Below are 19,398 nucleotides of genomic sequence, written 5' to 3'. Positions count from 1 at the left end.
ATGACGAAGTTGCTGTAAGCGCTCAATTTAAACAGCGTCCATTTTGCATTGCACAATTCTTGCCACTATAACAGACAGACGACATGAACCACCTTACTAGCGCCGGTAGGAAATCTAATATTTCGCCGTTTGTTGCAAAGAGGTTGCCTGTGAGTGCTACGTCTCGAATCGCAAACTTGACAACCTGCTCAGCAGCAGAAGGAAAATAATTGTTATTCGAGACTTTTCCAATTAAGGCCCTCCTGATGGATGTACGGAACGACACCCAGTTGTTTGTCATTGATGTGAAGGGACCTAAGGTATACCATTCGGCACGTGCAAATTTCGAAACAAACATTCTTCAATCGCATTCTGTGTATAAGATGGGTACTTTTCCTGGGAGAATCGCTTAAATTGGTTAAAGTCTAGCTTCCCTCTTGTGAGAAATAGACTTAGGGATACTGGTCGGCTGGGGAATTATCGCATGCCACTTTTTTGCTGCGAGCAATGTAGCAAGCGCTGTATTAGTGAGCCGCTCAGATTATTTTCACCCAATGGAAAAATAAAAGATGTGTGGGTGATGGATGCGCTGCCCTTCACTGCAATCCGTGTGACCGTGAACCACCCACCGGCGTCACTCAATGGCGATGGCGTTGCACGGCTGAGAAGCAGGTCGCGGCTCCCATTCTCCCCGCGGCAGCCACTTTCCCAAGGAGGAGCAATGTAAGAACGCTTGTTCACTATGCCGTGTTTGCACGTTAAGAAACTACAGGGAGGAAAATGTTTGCGCTATCATACGATAAGGCGTCCTTCATAACACACTATACCACTGTGAGACCTTAAAACTTTTATTTCCCAACGTGCACTCTGAACAACTTTTTTGTTGGCATAGCTTAAGTTAGCAGAAGAGCCTTAAGCTCACTCTTGAAAATATAGAGGGAGAAAAAATTACTACATAGATCATCTTAAAAGGACTCTAGAGGGCAATGCGATTAGTATTCGAGCAATGAAGGTAGACAGTGTATTCCTAAATGACGTTTTGAACGTCTTTAGTGGATATTGCGATACTACTGGTGATTCGGCTATACGCAACATACACGCCTCACTTTCCTATCGCGCTCACTTGCAAAAGTTGCTCACGAGCATAGCGTCATGATTACGATGACATGAGGAGAGACAGATGAAAAAACTGGAATAACGATGATGGAGTGACAGTGACGGCATCGCGACCAAGAGCACACCGATATAGTCAGAGAAGCTATTAGACAAGTACGATCCCTAGGCCTGAGCAAAATGCGTAAAGACAGCGGCATGATGACAGTCAGATCACGAAGCTGGAATGACGACAATGGAGCGCCTGCATATACTTAGTGACCAAAGACGTGGTAGACAACTTGGTTCAATGGGTCGGCGTAAGAAGCTCGATAGAGACACACAGAGTAATAGGCTCAAAGTTTCTCGTGAAGGAAATGAATGCCAATCCCAAATATTTGTCGCGATTGTGCTTGGGTTGTGCGCTCTGTGGCGCATCAGATAATAATTAAATTATATTTCCTAAAACGTGAAGCGCGTATTTCGAACAGATATCATTGTCAGTATAATGAGACACTGACGATAAACGCGTATTGGTAGTTAGCGCTCATTTGTCATCTCGGTCTATTTCAATACCAGTGTAGGCGCACTGGACCCAGACCGTAGGTTTGGGTCCAGTGCGCCTGTGCGATCTGAGGAACAGTGGATCAGTGCGATCCGGTGCGTCCAGTGCGATCTGAGGAACAAAGTTACGGCAGAACTCATCTCACGATGACTTCCGATGGCATTATGGTTAGAATTCGAGCTGTGTAGCGAAACATGGTATTTTTATAGTCACGTTTGTTCACCATATGTACTGGTCATTGCCACAGTTCCGTTGCTTTGCCTGTATTCCGATATCACTGCATTTCATGATGGCACTCACTCATTCGCAACGACAACGCTGTACGAGAAAAAGGGCATTATCATAATGAGGTGAACATTGTCATGACGATGGTAAACCTACGAAAGCATGAAGATGACGACATGATTCCAGTAGGGTGATGACGGTGTTGTGACGATGGCAGTATGACGAGAAGCGTATAATGTATCTGGAATAACGACGATAGCATGAACACAATGGTATGCCAACGATGGTATGACAAAGGACGCGTAATGTGGAGTGTCTGCCGACGAATAGATGACGATTACATGACTACAAGTAGCATAATCATGATTGAATGACATGATGACAGTAGAATGATGAAGACGCAGCGAAGCCGTTGGATGGACTGAAGGCGGTATGACGACGACCGTATGACGATAATGGCATGATGTTACAGAAGTGATCACGATGGTAAAACGGATATGTCACGACAATGGCATGAGAAACATGATACGACAATGGCTTTGTGACGATGAAAGCGTGACAACAATGGCATGAGGAGAGCCGGATGTCGGAGCTTGAATTACGATGATCGAACAACCGCGATAACTTCACGCCATCAGTATGGCAAAGAATGCATGATGACAACTGTACCACGACGATGGAGGGATGACAATGGCATGACAAACTGTGTAACAACAATGGCTTCCCTAATACGGCACGATGACAGTTGGACGACTAAGATAGAACGACGACGATGGAACGAGCGTAACGACATCAGCCGACAGTGAGGGCTCATGCATGCATCATGACTGTGTTACGACGATGGGATCGCAAATGTATGAGGCCTGTGGTGTAACGAGTGTTGTATCACGAAGCCTGCAGTGCGATGATGACTTGAGGACGATCGCCCGATCACGAAGGCATTACAAAAACCGTATGACAACGGATGCATGATAGCGAAGGTCTGACGATTACGCTGTGATGACTATCGCATGACAGTGGTGGCTTAATCATGACTGAATGGGACACCTTGACTACGATAGATTTAAGAAGAAGATGGGATGACGAAGGCGGTAAGACGGCGACAGCATGACGAACACTGCGTGACGACGACTGCATGAGAAGAGTGGAATGACGAGTTTGAATGAGAACGACAAAACGACCATGATTTGATCACAACAAAAGTATGATGGCCAATGGATGACGACGACGGTATGACTTTCGGGACATTATTACAATGACATGAAAATGGCGTAAGGACAATTGGACGGCGACGAGTATTTGACAACAGGGGCGTGATAACGGCATCACGAACGTCCGAAGACGAAGCTGGAGTGATGACGATGGAACAACCACGACCGACGGCATTTGACAACGAATACGTGAGGAGTGCATGACAACGATGCCGTGAGCGCGACTGCATGACGAGAGTCGGCTGAGAAAGCTGAATTGTTTAAATTTCTTTTAAGTGGACGCACTTGAGAACGTCTCCGTGATGTCTGTCTATCGTTCGAATTCACCAGCATCTCACAATTCACGTTATAACTCTGCTCGTATTTTTAGGGCGTCACGAGACGCAAACGTGCGGCGCTTACCTACAGCACGACCGCTGGATAAAATAAGAAAGAAAAGTAGCGGCCTGTCGCATGCATCGAAAAGTTTCCTTTGCCGCGACCCCACCTGCCGGGAAACCGGGCTCACGAACGCACTCGGAACGCAGTCTCTCGTTGCGTCCTGTGGCCCCTAACTAGCGCTGTTGGGCCCAGCCAAGCGGCCGAGGACACAACTGCGACTCTCACATTCGCTCCCATTGCAGCCCGCACCCAGCGGCCGTGCGTAAATACGCGATGCTAGTCAGAGGTATAATAATGTCTTGGTTTTTATGCGCATACGCGAAATTCAGTTGCATTCTTATGAGCCGAGCTATTTAGGTGTCCAACAAATGCATCGAATAATCATCTCCCGCTCAGGAGCAACAGCTACGCCCTTCATTGTAAATCACTATCACAACTCCAACAGAGAGATGCCGCAGAGAAAAAGACTCTTTATTAAAAATATCTGAGAGCTGTGGCCTTTTGAATATTGCTGCTAGCTTGGCATTACGGAAGCACATTTTCGCCTGTAACATACGAGAACAGGACGGTTGCTTATGTTTAGATAGCGTTTTTGTTGTTGCTCCTGCACGAACCCTTTTGGTGGCGTTACAATCTTTTTCTTCCTTTATCAGCGAAACTTCACCTAAACCTTTCTTGCCTTCTACTGTCCTCTTCATAAGGAGTATAAAGCATTGGCCATACGTGGCAAACCAAAAATGGAGCAACTTGATGAGCTGCGACGCTTACCCGCCGTGGTAGCTCAGTGGCTATGGTGTTGGGCTGCTGAGCACGAGGTCGCGGCACCGGCCACGGCGGCCGCATTTCGATGGAGGCGAAATGCCAAAACACCCGCGTACTTAGATTTAGGTGCACGTTAAGGAACCCCAGGTGGTCAAAATTTCCGGAGTCCTCCACTACGGCGTGCCTCATAATCAGAAAGTGGTTTTGGCACGTAAAGCCCCATAATTTACCGGCGACGCTCACAAAGCATGCAGCATGATATCATCATAGAGAATAAGCGAGGCTGTCATAGAAAAGTCACTTCTTTATGAAACACTCACATCTGCTTTCGCCGGATTTGCTGCTCTTTTGCAGGATGCTGCTCCTCTGCGTTCCTCGCTCTTCTTCGTTCTCTTCCTTTACCATGAGTTCGCTGCCCCTGATTTAACGGTTTGCAATGGACTCAGGAAGAAATGGACGTTTTCTGTGGAACAACGAATAACCGTACTTGCGCTTCCACAATTAACGTCCGAAACACTTAATTAGTCCCTTAATTGGGGCAAATAAGTTTACCCAGTCAGCTTTACCGTGAGTTTACCTAAACGAAAGGTTCAAACTGCAGATGTTCCTTCTAATGGTGGTTATGGTACTTATAAAAGAAAGTGGAATTTAACTCTAATCGTGACATGGATGACAAATTGAGAGCAAGTAATACAGACCTCCCTACATATAAAATATAGGGTGAAATATGGTGATGATGATGATAGTCCTCACTTATTGCTCATACCCAATAATTTGGAGTGGCTTAAGCTTTGCCTTTAGTAGTGGAAAGCGATAGCACTCAACTATCCCTGACGGCTTCTCTCATTTCGCGGCAACTTCCGCTTATGTAACCGTAATGGGTACCGGGAAACGCCGGCGGTGAACGCTATGCAAGACAGCAGGCTTTCTGCTAGGAACGCGGCCTCCTGCGTGGACCCCACATGAACGGAGCCGAGAACCCTTTGAATGGTGTTGCAAGGAACCGGGCGCGCCACTCCATGTATTGTACAAACGCTGTAAAAAGGGTTTGCGTTTGAGTTTCAGTGTCACAAAATTATGCTTTCTCGTACCTTCACATTACAGTCCGGCCCCATCGTATCTGTAGGTTGTGTGTACGTGGTACTTTACGATTTTCTGACACATTTTACGTTGAGGAATACAATTAGTTCAGCAACAAGTATGGGCTACGCGAAGGGCCTCAGTTGCTGGGTATGCTTGATTCGGGAATTATTTTTGTTCACAACATGCTCAGCCTCAGCGTCGGCGCCGGACGCAGGACGGCGACGCGGGATTTTCCGGAACAAGGGGCCCTTAGCGCTATTGCGCTACTAAGGAGGATAGGCCAATAATCGGGCCGCGGAAGGTTGCTCTAGACAATTTTTATTTGAAAACGACAAACCCCAAGTACGTGGAAATCTGTTTCACTTGCGTATTTCAGCACTGCCTTCTTTTCGGTGTTTCCAACAAAGCCCTACGAACGTAGTAAGATGGATAGCAGTAGCCACTACTCGCTACAGTAATTCATTGTCTATGGCGTTGCGCTGCACAGCAAACGGTCGCGGGTTAGAGATCGACCTCGGTGGCCGCATTTCTATGCGGAGGCAATGCAAAATAGCCCGCCTGCGTGCGATGTTTACGTGCAAACTCAAGAATCACAGGCGGTCAAAGTTATGCTGGAGCAATTATCTTGTTAATAATAGTACTAATCAGTTCGCGGTTACGGCATGTAAAACACGAACAGTGATTCAAATCTTGGAGCGCCTATTATCAATGTTGGCACCGGATTCGGCGCTGGCAAATAATTTCCGAGGGCTGAAATGCTCCCAATATTCCACCATTCATTTATGAGTCCGCTCATGCCCTCTCTGTTTTGTGACTTTAAAAAGCCCACAACTCCCTTTCTTGCTTTCCTAAGCGTTACCGCTAAAAATCAAGAAATGAATGTGATGAAATTTTTTACGAGAACCTAAATAGGTCGTAAAGAGAGGATGTGTTTCTGCGAATAGCACGGCCAGAAGTCACGGTGGCACGCTGTTCAATTGTGACTGCAACGAGCGAAACTGTAATTTAGGTGTGACGTGTATCGGTCGTAAAATGTAGAATTTCTGGTGGATCCCGAAACTCTATTTTTAATGGTAATATTGAATTCTTCCAAGTTACGTGTATTTTCCTAATCATGTATCTCGCGTATATCGTTTCTTCGTCGTTCATCATGTTAAAAAGCTTACTGTGTGCTTTTTCTGGATGCATAAGAAACCAATCCAATTAAATTAAATACAGATTTACTGCCAGTGACATGACGAAATTGAGCATAACAGAAGCGCGAGCAGCTGCAGCGGCACCATCAATGAAACGTAAAAAAAACCATATGAATATAAAGGGCTGAAAAATGAGTATTGGACATGCTGCTTAATAAATTTGACATTTAGTTTGAAGAGACATAAGCCTGATTCTACGACAAAAAAGAAAACAAGAGAGAGAGAGAGAGAGAAAACAATTATTCGGACCATCGAGGTGGTTGCTCTTGAGGTCGAGTGGGTGGTGTCCTCATTCCAGGACTCCACTGGCCATGGCTACTCGACATACTTGCTGGACGAGAGCTTCTTGTCCCGCCAGGGTATCGCCGGTCAGCTGTATCTCCCACCGCTCAAATGACGTGCTAGGAGCCTTTAAGTGTTGAGGTTTGCCCTCGCACCCCCACGAGATGTGAAAGAGTGTAGGGCGTGTGTCGCCGCACCAGGGGCAGATGCCGCGATATGTATGTGGGAACATTTTACTGCATCTGTGTAGATTATATTGCTATTGCTAAAGCTTTCTGTCTTTTCGCTGGAACTAACGTTTACAGTTTATTGAAATCGTCTTTATAATCTCTTTGCAAGCTTGTATACCCTGTACCATTTTATACCCTATACAATATAACCTACAAAACAAGAAAAAAAGAGGATAGGATGAATTGAACTCGTCACCGTAGTGGCGCACTTCAGACGTTTTGGGGATGCTGCTTAGGGTGCATGTAATTTAGAGTGTAGATACGACATATACATATGCACAAGAGACATGGAATCACGCACAGCAATGTTTACACGCATAGCCTATAAGCGCCAGGTTTATTTTTCAAAGGACAGCACTCTTTTTCTTTGTGAGTGTTTAGCGGAGAGACATGATGTTTTCCCCAGTAAGCCATTTTGCTAAGAAGGCCAAGAGGCCACATTGTAGTTTTTGTCAACTGCATGGTGTTTCATCAATAATTCGCCCAACTAGAAGTGGTGAACATAGCCGGTTGTACTGCACACTCAATTTTATTTCTTTGCTTGCTTGGTTTCTCCCTTTCAGTGGTGATTTCGATGGGCCAGTTTTTAAGCGAACGCTGTAAACGATGAATGCATGATATCGCATGTGCAATACATTCCAACTGCATTGGAAGAGAAATTAATGTACGTCTTTCCTACAAAGTACACTGGTACCATGTGTATGCAATAGAGTTGGCTTGCTTTCAAAGCCCACATGATGGTTGTTTTTACCTGTATTTGCGCAAAATGTTTTGGCTACCTAAAACCTCAGTGCTGTATGCAGAAAAGAAAAAGAAATAGGGGCCTTATAAACATCGTTATTGCTCTTGCCTCTTTTTCCTTGCCATCGACGAAGATGAGGGTACACTTGTAATTTGAGTCAATAAAACAGCCAACAATGTTAAGTAAATTCTGATAAATTAAAAAAATTGTATAAGGTATAAAAGCTTGCAAAGAGATTATATAGACGATTTCAATAAACTGTAAACGTTAGTTCCAGCAATAAGAAAGAAAGCTTTAGCAATAGCAATATAAGGAGCTCCTTTTTTTTTTGAAAGTGAGTGAAATTGAACTAAACAGAATTTAAAGAATACACAAACGCTTCTTAGCGAGGTGATGTTAAAAAGATATCTACCCTATTAAGTGACATGTTTTTGTGCCAGCTGGGGAAGCTCACAACAATAAGTAATAAAGATTTATGCCTACAACGTCACTAATATCGGAAGTAAGCTTGCGATTTGGGTCTTCCCAACTGAAACAACGGACTTGATGCGATGTTGGGCCGCAAACTGTTGAAAACAACTTTTGAAGCTGGCTTGATGTGATTGCAGTGTATGAGCCAATAACACACTGCCAGTTAGGCGTACTGCTATGCTTCCGCAATAATTGTGTTACTACATAACAAGAGGAGGTTTTATGTTTTTTGAAAGCATAAGCAGCCCGCTTTGTATTTTCTCACAAGACGTCTTCTTGAGCGTGACTCAAGGTAGTAACGAAATCAGCAACAGAACTTGAAATCAGACTGCCATGCTGGTTCTCTCAAATTGTTTGGAAAGCGGCGACCTATTGGGTGGATAGATTTGGCTGATTTTGATCTGTACACCGGCAGAATCTGGCTCCTTTCTCGTTCAAATTCGGTCTCTGCACATCGTTCGCTTGTATTATTTGAATATTCCCGCATAACGCTTTTTCTAGCAGAAAGTTGCCTAGCTGCTCTTCTCATTACAGCACTGTCTGGCATTGTTTTGGTTTGCGAATTTGCTTAATTGAAAAAAATCCTCATATATTGATTTGCCAAGTCAGAATAGTTTCCTAATAAAAGTCAGATTCACCGTATTGCTCAGCGAGAAGCGAGTTCCATCTTCTGATAGGAAGAAAATTCTAAAGAAAATGACACCGAGAAAACCATTAGCAGGTTTCTAATGCGAACGACTGGTTATCATCGAAGGAAAGGTACGTTGAATGTTTCAAATACCATTGAAACAAACTCTGACAGCCTCAGTCTTGTATGACTGGATTCGTCCTAAAGTATAGAAAAATATACCAATAATGTACCAATAAGACCGTGTGGCAATAATACATAAATATTACGTAGGGTGTCACAGCAAACTTTTTGGTCTTATAATTATACCTGGCGCTGTGTTTCGTACGATTTCGTTTTCGCTGAACAGCTTGGCTATTGATAGCTGGTACAAACGGTAGTAGCATTGCGCTCGCCAAAGTCCCTGCGGATTGCCTGTTAAAATGGCACGTCGCCTTTGACGTTTAGGAACACATCGTTACAATGGTTTTCTTACTGTCCCAACTAAAATCAAAATTTTTTGTATCTGTAGACTAAGCATTTCTTCGGAAAGATTTCTTTGCATCATCGCGGCAAAAGTTTCAGAGGGCATCATTTAGGCGCCTATTCCAACATTGAGTGTTGGTGTACCTCGGCGTCCCTCTGCGTAACCGAGCGAACGAGCATAGCGGGGGATGAAAGACCTCAGCGGACCTCAGCGGGGGATGGTACATGGCGAGGGCGACGATCCCTTGAGAAGGAAAGCGAAGGGAGAAGGAGGGTAGGGCAATAGTGTGGGAAGGAAAGCCTAGTGCCGTGCAAGACGGGCTTTGTGGCGTGGATGGCTACGAGATGGCGCCAGAGTAGGGCGCGTCGTCTGTTCACCGATGGCGTACGGCGAGCGCGTTTAACATACCACGTGTGGAAACAAAGCACTGCATGAGCGGAAGTCTGTCTACGGTGGCAGCTATGAACCGCACCCACGCGTCCTCCATGCGCTGCCTCTCGCGACCTCCCGATTTGCGAGGCAGTAGCGCCATACTTCGCTCCGTTTGCAACGTGCCGCGAGAGACAGATTGTCCGCGAAAGCCAAGAAATTGCGAAATGGAAACACGTGCAGAGCTCCGCTGAAATTTCGCATTAAAGAGTATGGTAGGCATCGGCGCATTTTGCGTTCTAATATCTTCGTAAGATCTGGCACATATTTCAGGACTTGCATAAGGTTTTGCCCCCAAAATGCGCTTCGTACTTTTTGTTGTACAACATTATGGCGTAAAAAAGAATAAAGCGCGCGTCATGAAACTTTCACAATGTAGTTAGTGTGAAAAAATTAGGCAGAGCTCATGTGATGATGACTATGAACGAAATAATGCGGTTACCATTGAAATAATGTAGAGATAAAACGTATTGCCGCCGTTGCAACGTCCTTTACATGAGGCGTGTACTTCAGCGAGACCGCTCTGTGGCACTTCCCCAGAAAAACAACTCTGCAGCCTTTCGCGGCGCGACCGCGAACCCTGCTTGTTGTCTCCGAAATGCTTGGCGCGCTGGTGCGAACAAACGACGAGAAGCACGTCATGCGGAAACCGGGACCCTCTTGCGCGCTACTGTCTGAACACGCTGCACCATTTTGTGACGCCGCAAGAGTCTGCGCGTGGCCTGAGAAAAATTTTTGCGTTATGTTTGTATGTGTGCTTTTTCTGTCCCTGCCAAACTATTTCGCGCTAACTTCTACAACAGGGTAGCCGTTGTTGCGGTGGCTAGAGCATCCGACAGCTGGGTTTAGGGGACCGTGTTTGAAACCTGCTGGTGGACCAACTTGGATCACTGGGTATCTGCAGCTCTTCAATGACCTGCTTTGACGTTCGACCATTCGGACAAAGTGCGATGAACTTTATTTCCTTGCATCAGTGCAGCGTAAGTGCGATGACCAGGAATCAACGTTCTTCGCTAATGGGTGAATTTTTCCACGCGCACCTTGTCCCCCCATCCATCCGAGCTGCTTTTTCCGAATGATTTCTTTTAAGCCTTTTACACGTGCTGATGTTGCTGTAACCCCCAACTAGTTTGTTTTTATGCAGTGCCGTCTTCTCGTGTGTCAGGTGTTCTTCTTTAAATGTTTAATATTTTTTCCACATATCAGACGTCAGCGCATGCGCAAGGATGTTTCTCGTCTGTTTCTCAAATGAAACCCAGTTGCAAGTAAGCGCCTATTGTTTCCTGGTTTCCTTGTCCACGCAACAGTTCTTCACTCCCCTACGCAAGGCAGAAATGTTTAACTTGCGACCGCTTTCGTAGTGTCTTCCTAGACAAAACGATGATTTAATGCTGCTTTGCATCCGCACGGACTGGGTCAGTTGTCCGCTTGACCAGGTTCCATGGTTGTTTTTCAGAAATAGCAGAAGCGGACACTGCCGTACCGACAGTTTGCCCGCAACCACTGCTGTGTCTTTAGTAAGAGGGTTCCCTTATCTTCTCACATCACCTTTTCCCTGTCTTGCTCTTGGATCCCTGTATGGGAGCTGATAGTTAACAGTGGCAATGCCGTTATTCACTCGTTTCGCGACTGTGCGGGTACTACCTTTCTCTGTCGATTATACCTGCATACTCTCGACAATTCTATATACATCAGCTCATGACTCTCACGTTAGTGTAAAAATAACCGCTGCAGTTGCAGCAATGTTTTTGCGGGCGTTCGTGCCTAATTAAAGCTATCAAGGGCCTAATGTGACGATTTCGATGTAGCTCCAGGGGCCATTGTACACATGGGACTCAGTGGAAGGATCCAAAGGAGTCTCTCGCGTCGCTTTTCCTCTTTGCCACGATGCTTCCATGTTTATGCACGCTCTGAACTTCCCCCTCGACGCGTCATTCGAGACAGCAACAACAGCAGAAAAATCGAAGGAAGAGACAAAGACAGCTTTTCTTTAAACTGTTCTTTATTTGTTGTACAGTCGCCTGTCGCCGTAGCGCCATCGCGTCCTTTGCGGGATTTCATCACTGCGAGAACCAAATGACCAAATTGTCCAGTACACTTTCTGAATACAGGGGTAACCTTATCCTGTTGCCAAGAGGGGGAGTGTCTATCCAGTTTAGTACAGACCTACAAGACTGTGTTTCTCTTTTAGTCTGTTCATTAAACGCGTCCTCCACAGCTATACTGTGGATATAAGGCTTTCCGTTTTACTTTGTGCAAACATTCAATAAACACAAACATGTGCTTCGCCTCTAGGCAATCACACAAAGCTTCGCTATATACAGGTTCCACCATGTTGGATATACTGCACGTTTTAGAGTCAATGGACCTATCGAAGCCATGCAAAACACGAGGACTGGACTGCACGCTTTCTGAGCCTAAACAAACGCACGGAAGGGAAACTTCTCGATGTGAAATTAGGTGCCATGAATAGAGATTGCCTTTCCTGTTTCTTGGCGACATGGGGAAATGGTTACTATCCCCAAACCTGGAAAGTCTCCAGCAAGATATCAATCATGCAGTTATGCCGTCGTCTTGACATAATAATAATAATAATAATAATAATATTTGGGGTTTTACGTGCCAAAACCACTTTCTGATTATGAGGCACGCCGTAGTGGAGGACTCCGGAAATTTCGACCACCTGGGGTTCTTTAACGTGCACCTAAATCTAAGCACACTGGTGTTTTCTCATTTCGCCCCCATCGAAATGCGGCCGCCGTGGCCGGGATTCGATCCCGCGACCTCGTGCTCAGCAGCCCAACACCATAGCCACTGAGCAATCACGGCGGGTTCGTCTTGACATAGTTGTCGTCATTGTTCCGCGAAGTTCAGCAATATGGTTCAATCGCCACGCAAGTCCTGCTCTGCGACTTTCTCGCAGCGAAATGGTACAGGCTCCCATGAGGCATTCATCTTTTGCTAGAACACAGAGACATGCAGTACTGTCAGAGTACAGGGGTTATTTTTTCAGTGGGCAGTTCTCTTGGGCGTGCCGCCTCCGTGCCTTTCCACATAATTCAAGGTTTACCGCGAATACTCAAATAGCACACATCACTCACTTTAATGCCATAGTTTCTTTCTTTAGTCACCCGCGCGAGGGCATGACAGAGTAAAACCTTTATCACATTTAAGGGTGTTGCTTTGTCACATGACTGATACCATACCCTGAGGATTGTAAAAGCAAAAAAAACATCGCACAGGACTTTTCATGGCAGAGGGTACAGTTGAAAATATGTGTATAAGGTCTGAGCAACTGGGCAACTATGGGGCGGCGGGGGGCGAGTGAAATGTCTGACACAACAGTTTGTCGGTGAACACAAATGCAACTCGACCAGGAAACCATTTTTCAAAGGTACCAGAACTTGACGGCGATAGCTGTCAATGTTTATTTCAGGCAATTTTCCTATCGTTTGTGGCCACTACCATCATGCTCAGTTGCCAGAGCTCGCAAGTAGGAAAGCTTTTTTTGTTTTCTTCAACGTATTTATCTTGCTGCTTATGGCTGGACATGTTAATCATGGGGCGAAACATCCTGTTTAGGAATTCAAATGTATTAACTGCTTACGTTGGCTACTAAACAACAGCAATTTGCGACTAGTAATTTTTGTGAACAGATCGACTATGATGCGAACAGTGCCAGAAGCAATTCGTATATCGAATACAATACTGCCTGTTTTCAAAAAAATGTATGGTCATTTTGACTACTATTATAGATGGACATTTACCTAACGAATGAAAAATGTGCGAATTTCTGTGAATAAATCCATACGTACCACGGAATGGAGCGTCTTTTATTAAAATCACAGGTGGAGCATTAGTAACAAATAAATAGTTTGTTTTCCTGTCCAAGCAGTCTTACCTCTGGAGAAGGTAAACCATCGCTTTATAGCTGTCGAAGTCGAGCTCCCTGACGAATGTAGCCTGCTTCACTATGGAAGTTCTATGGAAGGAAATTAAAGGTCAGACGTGTAGTGGCACACTACCTGCGGCTTTGGCAGGGGTGGTTTGGAATATTAGCATCGAGATCGCGAGGGCGCTTGAGATCGGAAACATAGATGGGAACTTTTGATTACAGCGAGGCATCTTTCTGTTAGGTGTGTGTTTTTTTTTCGGCGTTGCCGAAATAAACATCCGAATATGCTGAAAATAAAGTAACGCAGACTCGTGAGCACTGTTTATAGTCAGTAGGTTTATTGTAAAAATGGCTGTGTAAATTACTCTCGTCACCGCATAATGAGACTCCTCCACGCTCTCAAAGAAGCAAGCAAAAACGAAATAATAAGGTCGATGCGCGCCCCTAAATTATTCGTTGAGATGACAACTCTTGGCTTTTGGCAACGGGTACGAGATGGTGCAGTGCTATTTGTGAGGCAGCCCTTGAACAAGGCTTCCTGCGGTTACTTGGGTAAGTTGTTGACGAATAGTCCCCGCCTGTATGGGATGAATATCTGCAAGAAAAAGGAGAAACAAAAAAAAAATATTACGGCCAAGCCAACACATCTTTTTTGTAAAACTATTAAATGAAGCCTTAATATTGTTTGCAACATGTGTTAAAAACGTGTTATCTCAAAACCCACATCAAGCGCCGAATATTTATAATGTCCAACTACGTTCGATCCACTATTCAGATGCTTCTAGAAAAGATGTTTTCTGTCAATTGCCTTCTTGTTAAAGAGCACGTAACAGTTCGTGTTCTGCAACGCATTTTGCAGCATAGTGAACGCGTTCCTGCCAGGAAAGACGCAGAAATCCTTCGCCACATCCAACACACAACCACGGAGGACACATACGCAGGAATCGACCCAATTTTGATGACATCACCACCAGGATCGGGAAACATATACAGCGAAGCTGTATATGGCTAGCCTATTCGTCCGTCCGTCCGTCCATCTGTCGGTCGCTTGTACGCCGAGAACTCCTCCGGCGCAATCACATGTGCATCGCGGAGAGAGAGAGAGAGAGAGAGAGACTAAGAAAGAGAGAGAGAGAGGCGCACGATTGGCACAAGGTCTGTTTACTCCCATCCATGACCTCACGCTGCCTGCCTGGCCCGAAATTTTCATTGACAAGGCTGGTGCGATGAAATTGTTGGCGTCAAAATAACTGTTGCCTGCTCCAGATTCTCCGGAGCATCCACACTAGATTCTATGATAGTCGATTTAGGTAACATGACGTCATGGATTGTAGTGAAAAGCTTCGTGTTATATAGGTGTTGTTGAATTAGGTGCGCAGTATTGACGTCATTGCTCTCCGTCGCAGCCGCGCGCGCTCAGGAGCTTGGCCCCGGCTCTGAAATGGGTAGGCTACGCGTCATAGGTATTCCTGAGGAGCAGGCAGCTTTCGATGGGCAACGTTACGAGCCGAACCGGGAAAGAGCTCGTCTACGCCGTGCCGATGCTGCAGCCGGGCCATAAGAATAGGGCCGTGCAGACAAGCGCAAGCAGCAACTGCGTACCCAGGATCACGCATCCTAACAAGTCGTCGTTTAACGAGCCGTCGGGATTAACCCGGTGATAAACACCGGAGTCGCACGTTTCAGATTCGCTACTTACCACCTGTACGGAGTGCTTGGGACGCGATTTTTTATTACTTTTTTCCTGGTAGACCCAAATTAAATTACACTGTTTGCGTTATTTTCAAAGCCTAATATTACACTGTATCCGATATCGAATATATTAGTATAAGATCAGTTTTCGTGATTAGCGGCGTTTGCTATTACACTATCTGCGTCATCTTCCCAGCCTGACATTATACTGTCTTCGTGATCGTCAAGTTTAGTGTAAGAGCTGTCGCTGTGGTCGGCGCTATTAACGAGTGCACTGACTGCGTGATGTGCCAAGCTTTATATTACACCGTCTAGTGGTCGGCCTCGCTTAGTTGCGCACCGTCTCCGTCGTCAGTACAGTTCACTATAACAGTTGCCGTGACCTGGTCAGCTTACCATTACACTTTTTCCGTGATCGGCCCAGTTTAGTGGGGGACTGTATTGGTGATCAGCCGAGTTTGCTACTACACTGTCTCCGTGTTCCGCTCTGTTTACTTCAGGTTGTCTGCACGTTAAAGAGCCCCAGGTGGTCGAAATTTCCGGAGTCCTCCACTACGCAGTGCCTCGTAATCAGAAAGTGGTTTTGGCACGTAAAACCACATAATTTTCTTTTATTTCAGGCTGTCTCTATTCTAGGCCCTGTTCCCATTACGTGGTCTTTGTTATCGGCCGAGTTTATTGCTACACTGTCCCCAGGAATGGTAAGCTTTACTTTGGTACTGCCACTATGATCGGCTGAGTTGCCTATTTCACTGCTTCAGTGATAGGCTCAGTTTAATGTTACACTGTCTTCATGATCGGGCTAGATTTTTCTTACGCAGTATCGTTACCGGCCCTCTTTACTATAAAATCTCCATGACCTGTCTCAATGATCGGCCCTGTGTAGAGTAACAGCGGCCTCCATTGTAATCGAGATTACTATAATACTGCCTCCATGATTAGCCCTGCTTACTAGTACAACTGTTCCGTGTTCAGCCCGGTTTACTCCTACGCTGCCCACATAACTACCAGACTGTCTCCTGAATCGGCCCTCTTTACTCGTTGAGAAACCAATGCAATAGACGAGCCAGACCTCCGAAAGGGCGGCAAAAAAAGTTTGCCTTGATCCATTACGCACAGTGTATTTTTCAAATACAGTCACAAGAAGCACATTGAACAAGAGAGGGCACTTGACCATAAGTGGCAACAAGAAACACGTCATGTACTAGTGTTCGCATCTTCCCTTAGCTGACATGAGCGTCCGCAAAAAAGGGGAATGTGAAATGAGTTACCCGACAATGTTTTTTTTTTCCCCGCGTCAGCGAAAACGCATTGCCCATCAAGAAATTTAAACTCTGGGAGTCGTATTTCTTGGCTAGTTTAGCGACAAGGAAATGAAACGCCACGAAAGCCATGCACCGGCTGGCTAATGGTAGAGGACATGTTTTATTGGCATCGCCTTTCGAGCGGGCTGGTGACACATAGTCACCTAGCCTGCTTGTGTTAACCAGATCTAGAACATGCAGTATGCAAATTTTCTATGCAACTGCTACAAGTGAGGACACCTAGGGCCCTATAACGTAAAACTGACACCTGACGGGTTTTATGAGTTCAAAGTTCTCCCCTTCGATCTCTCCTCCGCACCTGCCACCTTTCAGCGGAGGATGGATACCATGCTTGCTGAACCCGAATGGCAAACCTGCCTCGTATACTTGGACGACGTCGTCGTATTCTCGACACGTTTTACGAACATCTCGCACGACTCATGTGTTGGCTTGCCAACCTCGAGGATCCTTCAGGCAGACTAGCACGTAGAAGCCTGCACTTACAAGAGTACGACATTACAGTTGTCTACCGATATGGAAGGAAGCACAGTGACGCTTACTTTTTGTCACGCGCACCACTCCCTACGACGCCATCGGACCCTCACCATGACTTGCCATTTGTCGGCGTTATTGACGCCATAAAGATGGCTGCGTACCAGCGCGCTGGCCCTGAGCTGCTGCCGCGGATCGAGCACCCTCAAGGAGTTGAAGGTGTTTTACCCCGTTCCCTCGTGCGCGGCTTATCATCATACTACTTGCACAACAACGTCCTTTACAGTAAAAACGGCGGACGCGGTCCCAATACGTACTTCCTTGTCGTGCCGTCGGCGCTGCGCCAAGACATATTGCAAGCCTGCCGTGGTGAGCAGGCTTGCAATATGTCCAGGTGTCCTGCCCATGCGCAGGACACCTGGGATTCGCTAAGGCATTAGCAAGGATACGACAGAAGTATTACTGGTCCCGGCTTTATTCTTCCGTGCAACGGTACGTGATGACCTACCGCGATTGTCAGCGCCGCAAGAAACCACCAGTAAAACCGGCTGGCTTTCTCCATCCTGTGCATCCTCCTCAAGCACCGTTCCAACAAATAGGAATGGATCTACTTGAGCCATTCCCATTGACCTTTTCGTGCAACAGATAGATAGTCATCGCTACCGACTGCTTAACCCGGTACGCCGAAACCGAAACTATTCCGCAAGCATAAATTGGCAGCAAATGAAGATATTCGCAGGCAAATAAAGTGGCCAAGTACTATGCACACTTCATCGTCTTACGACTTGGTGAACCGTCTATTCTCACCACCGACCGCGGTGCAGCATTTACAGCGGAACTTATGCATGACTTTCTCCAGCTGACGCATAGCTCTCACGGCAAGAGCACTGCATATCACCCTGAAACCAATGGATTAACAGAACGTCTGAACAGAAGGTTGGCTGATATGCTCTCCATGTATGTCGACGTAGAGCACAAGACGTGGGACGAGAGTTTATCTTATGTGACTTTCGCGTATAACACTGCTGTACAGGAGACTATACTGTTTCCGCCGTTCGAAATTGTATACGGACTCCACGTCACGTCAACCCTTGACGTCATGCTACCTCTGGCTGATAATAGCCCGATCAGCGAACACGTGGAAGAGTCCGTACAAAGAGCCGAAGAGGCACGCCAGCTTGCTGGGCATCGTATCCGGAGCCAACAGCGTACTGACACCCTTCGACACAAACGGGATCGACCCGACGTCCATTATAATACCGGCGCCTGCGTGTGGGTCTGGACGCCCGTCTGTCACCGTGGACTCTCGTGAAAGTTGATCCACCGGTATTTTGGTCCCTACAAGGTTACACGCCGCCTCAGTGTCATGACCTACGAAGTCGTCCCCTACAGTTCTGACCCCGGTTCGCTCCGTCATCGACCTCGCGCTGAAGTTGTTCATGTAGTGTGCATGAAAACATACTATGCTCGTACGTGAACGCCGAGACGCACCTGAGGAGCTCCATTTCTTATGTCGCTGAAAGCACTTTTTGACGCAACCGAGACGGTCGCTGTTCGCATGGGGGGCAATTGACACAAAGATGTGGGGCTCCTGCACCGCAGGACGGCGCGCGCAAAGGTCGGCGCCATGAAAGACGATGAAGTGAGTAAGCTGCACGCTCTTCTTGTGGCCCGCCATTAAAGAGAAGCATCCATTGTGCAAGGCTCTGCTCCAGTCTACGTTACACGTTTGTTTTGTATTTCTGTTCTATGTGTGTTTTGTTACCATGGTCTGCCCGCTTTACATGTTCCCCATTATTTCATTAGCAATGTAGAAGTAAGGACTCTTAAGTACACGCTCATTTTAGTTTTCATTCTACCGTTTGTCGTTCGCGGAATACGCGCACGAACAACTTTAAGGTCTCTCGAATGCAGAGTAGGACATTTAATGTCATTATCATTGTTAATGTAATTCACCCACATTTCAGGGGTTGGCAGTTCATATGTATGTCTGAACTGTTAACAGTCCTTTGAAAAGAGAATAGGACACTTAGGGCAGTTATCACTCTAACAGTATTTTCATCTGAAATTCAGTGACTAGCTGTCCATCTGTCTGTCCCTATCTTTATGGTTTTCCCGCAAACGTAGGTCACTGCAAATCACTGGGACACCAACTTGGGTTACGACGTATGTGCCGCTCAATATGTACCATTCTTCAGGGAACCTCGCTGAGGTAAACTTGTGTCACTGGTTATGTGCCCCTCTTCAATGAAGCTCTGTTGTGCTAACTTGTA

The sequence above is a fragment of the Dermacentor variabilis genome, chromosome 11, assembly GCF_050947875.1.
Source record: "Dermacentor variabilis isolate Ectoservices chromosome 11, ASM5094787v1, whole genome shotgun sequence".
NCBI lineage: Eukaryota > Metazoa > Arthropoda > Arachnida > Ixodida > Ixodidae > Dermacentor > Dermacentor variabilis.
The sequence above is the reverse complement of the archived record's forward strand: the minus strand, read 5'-3'. Positions refer to the sequence as shown.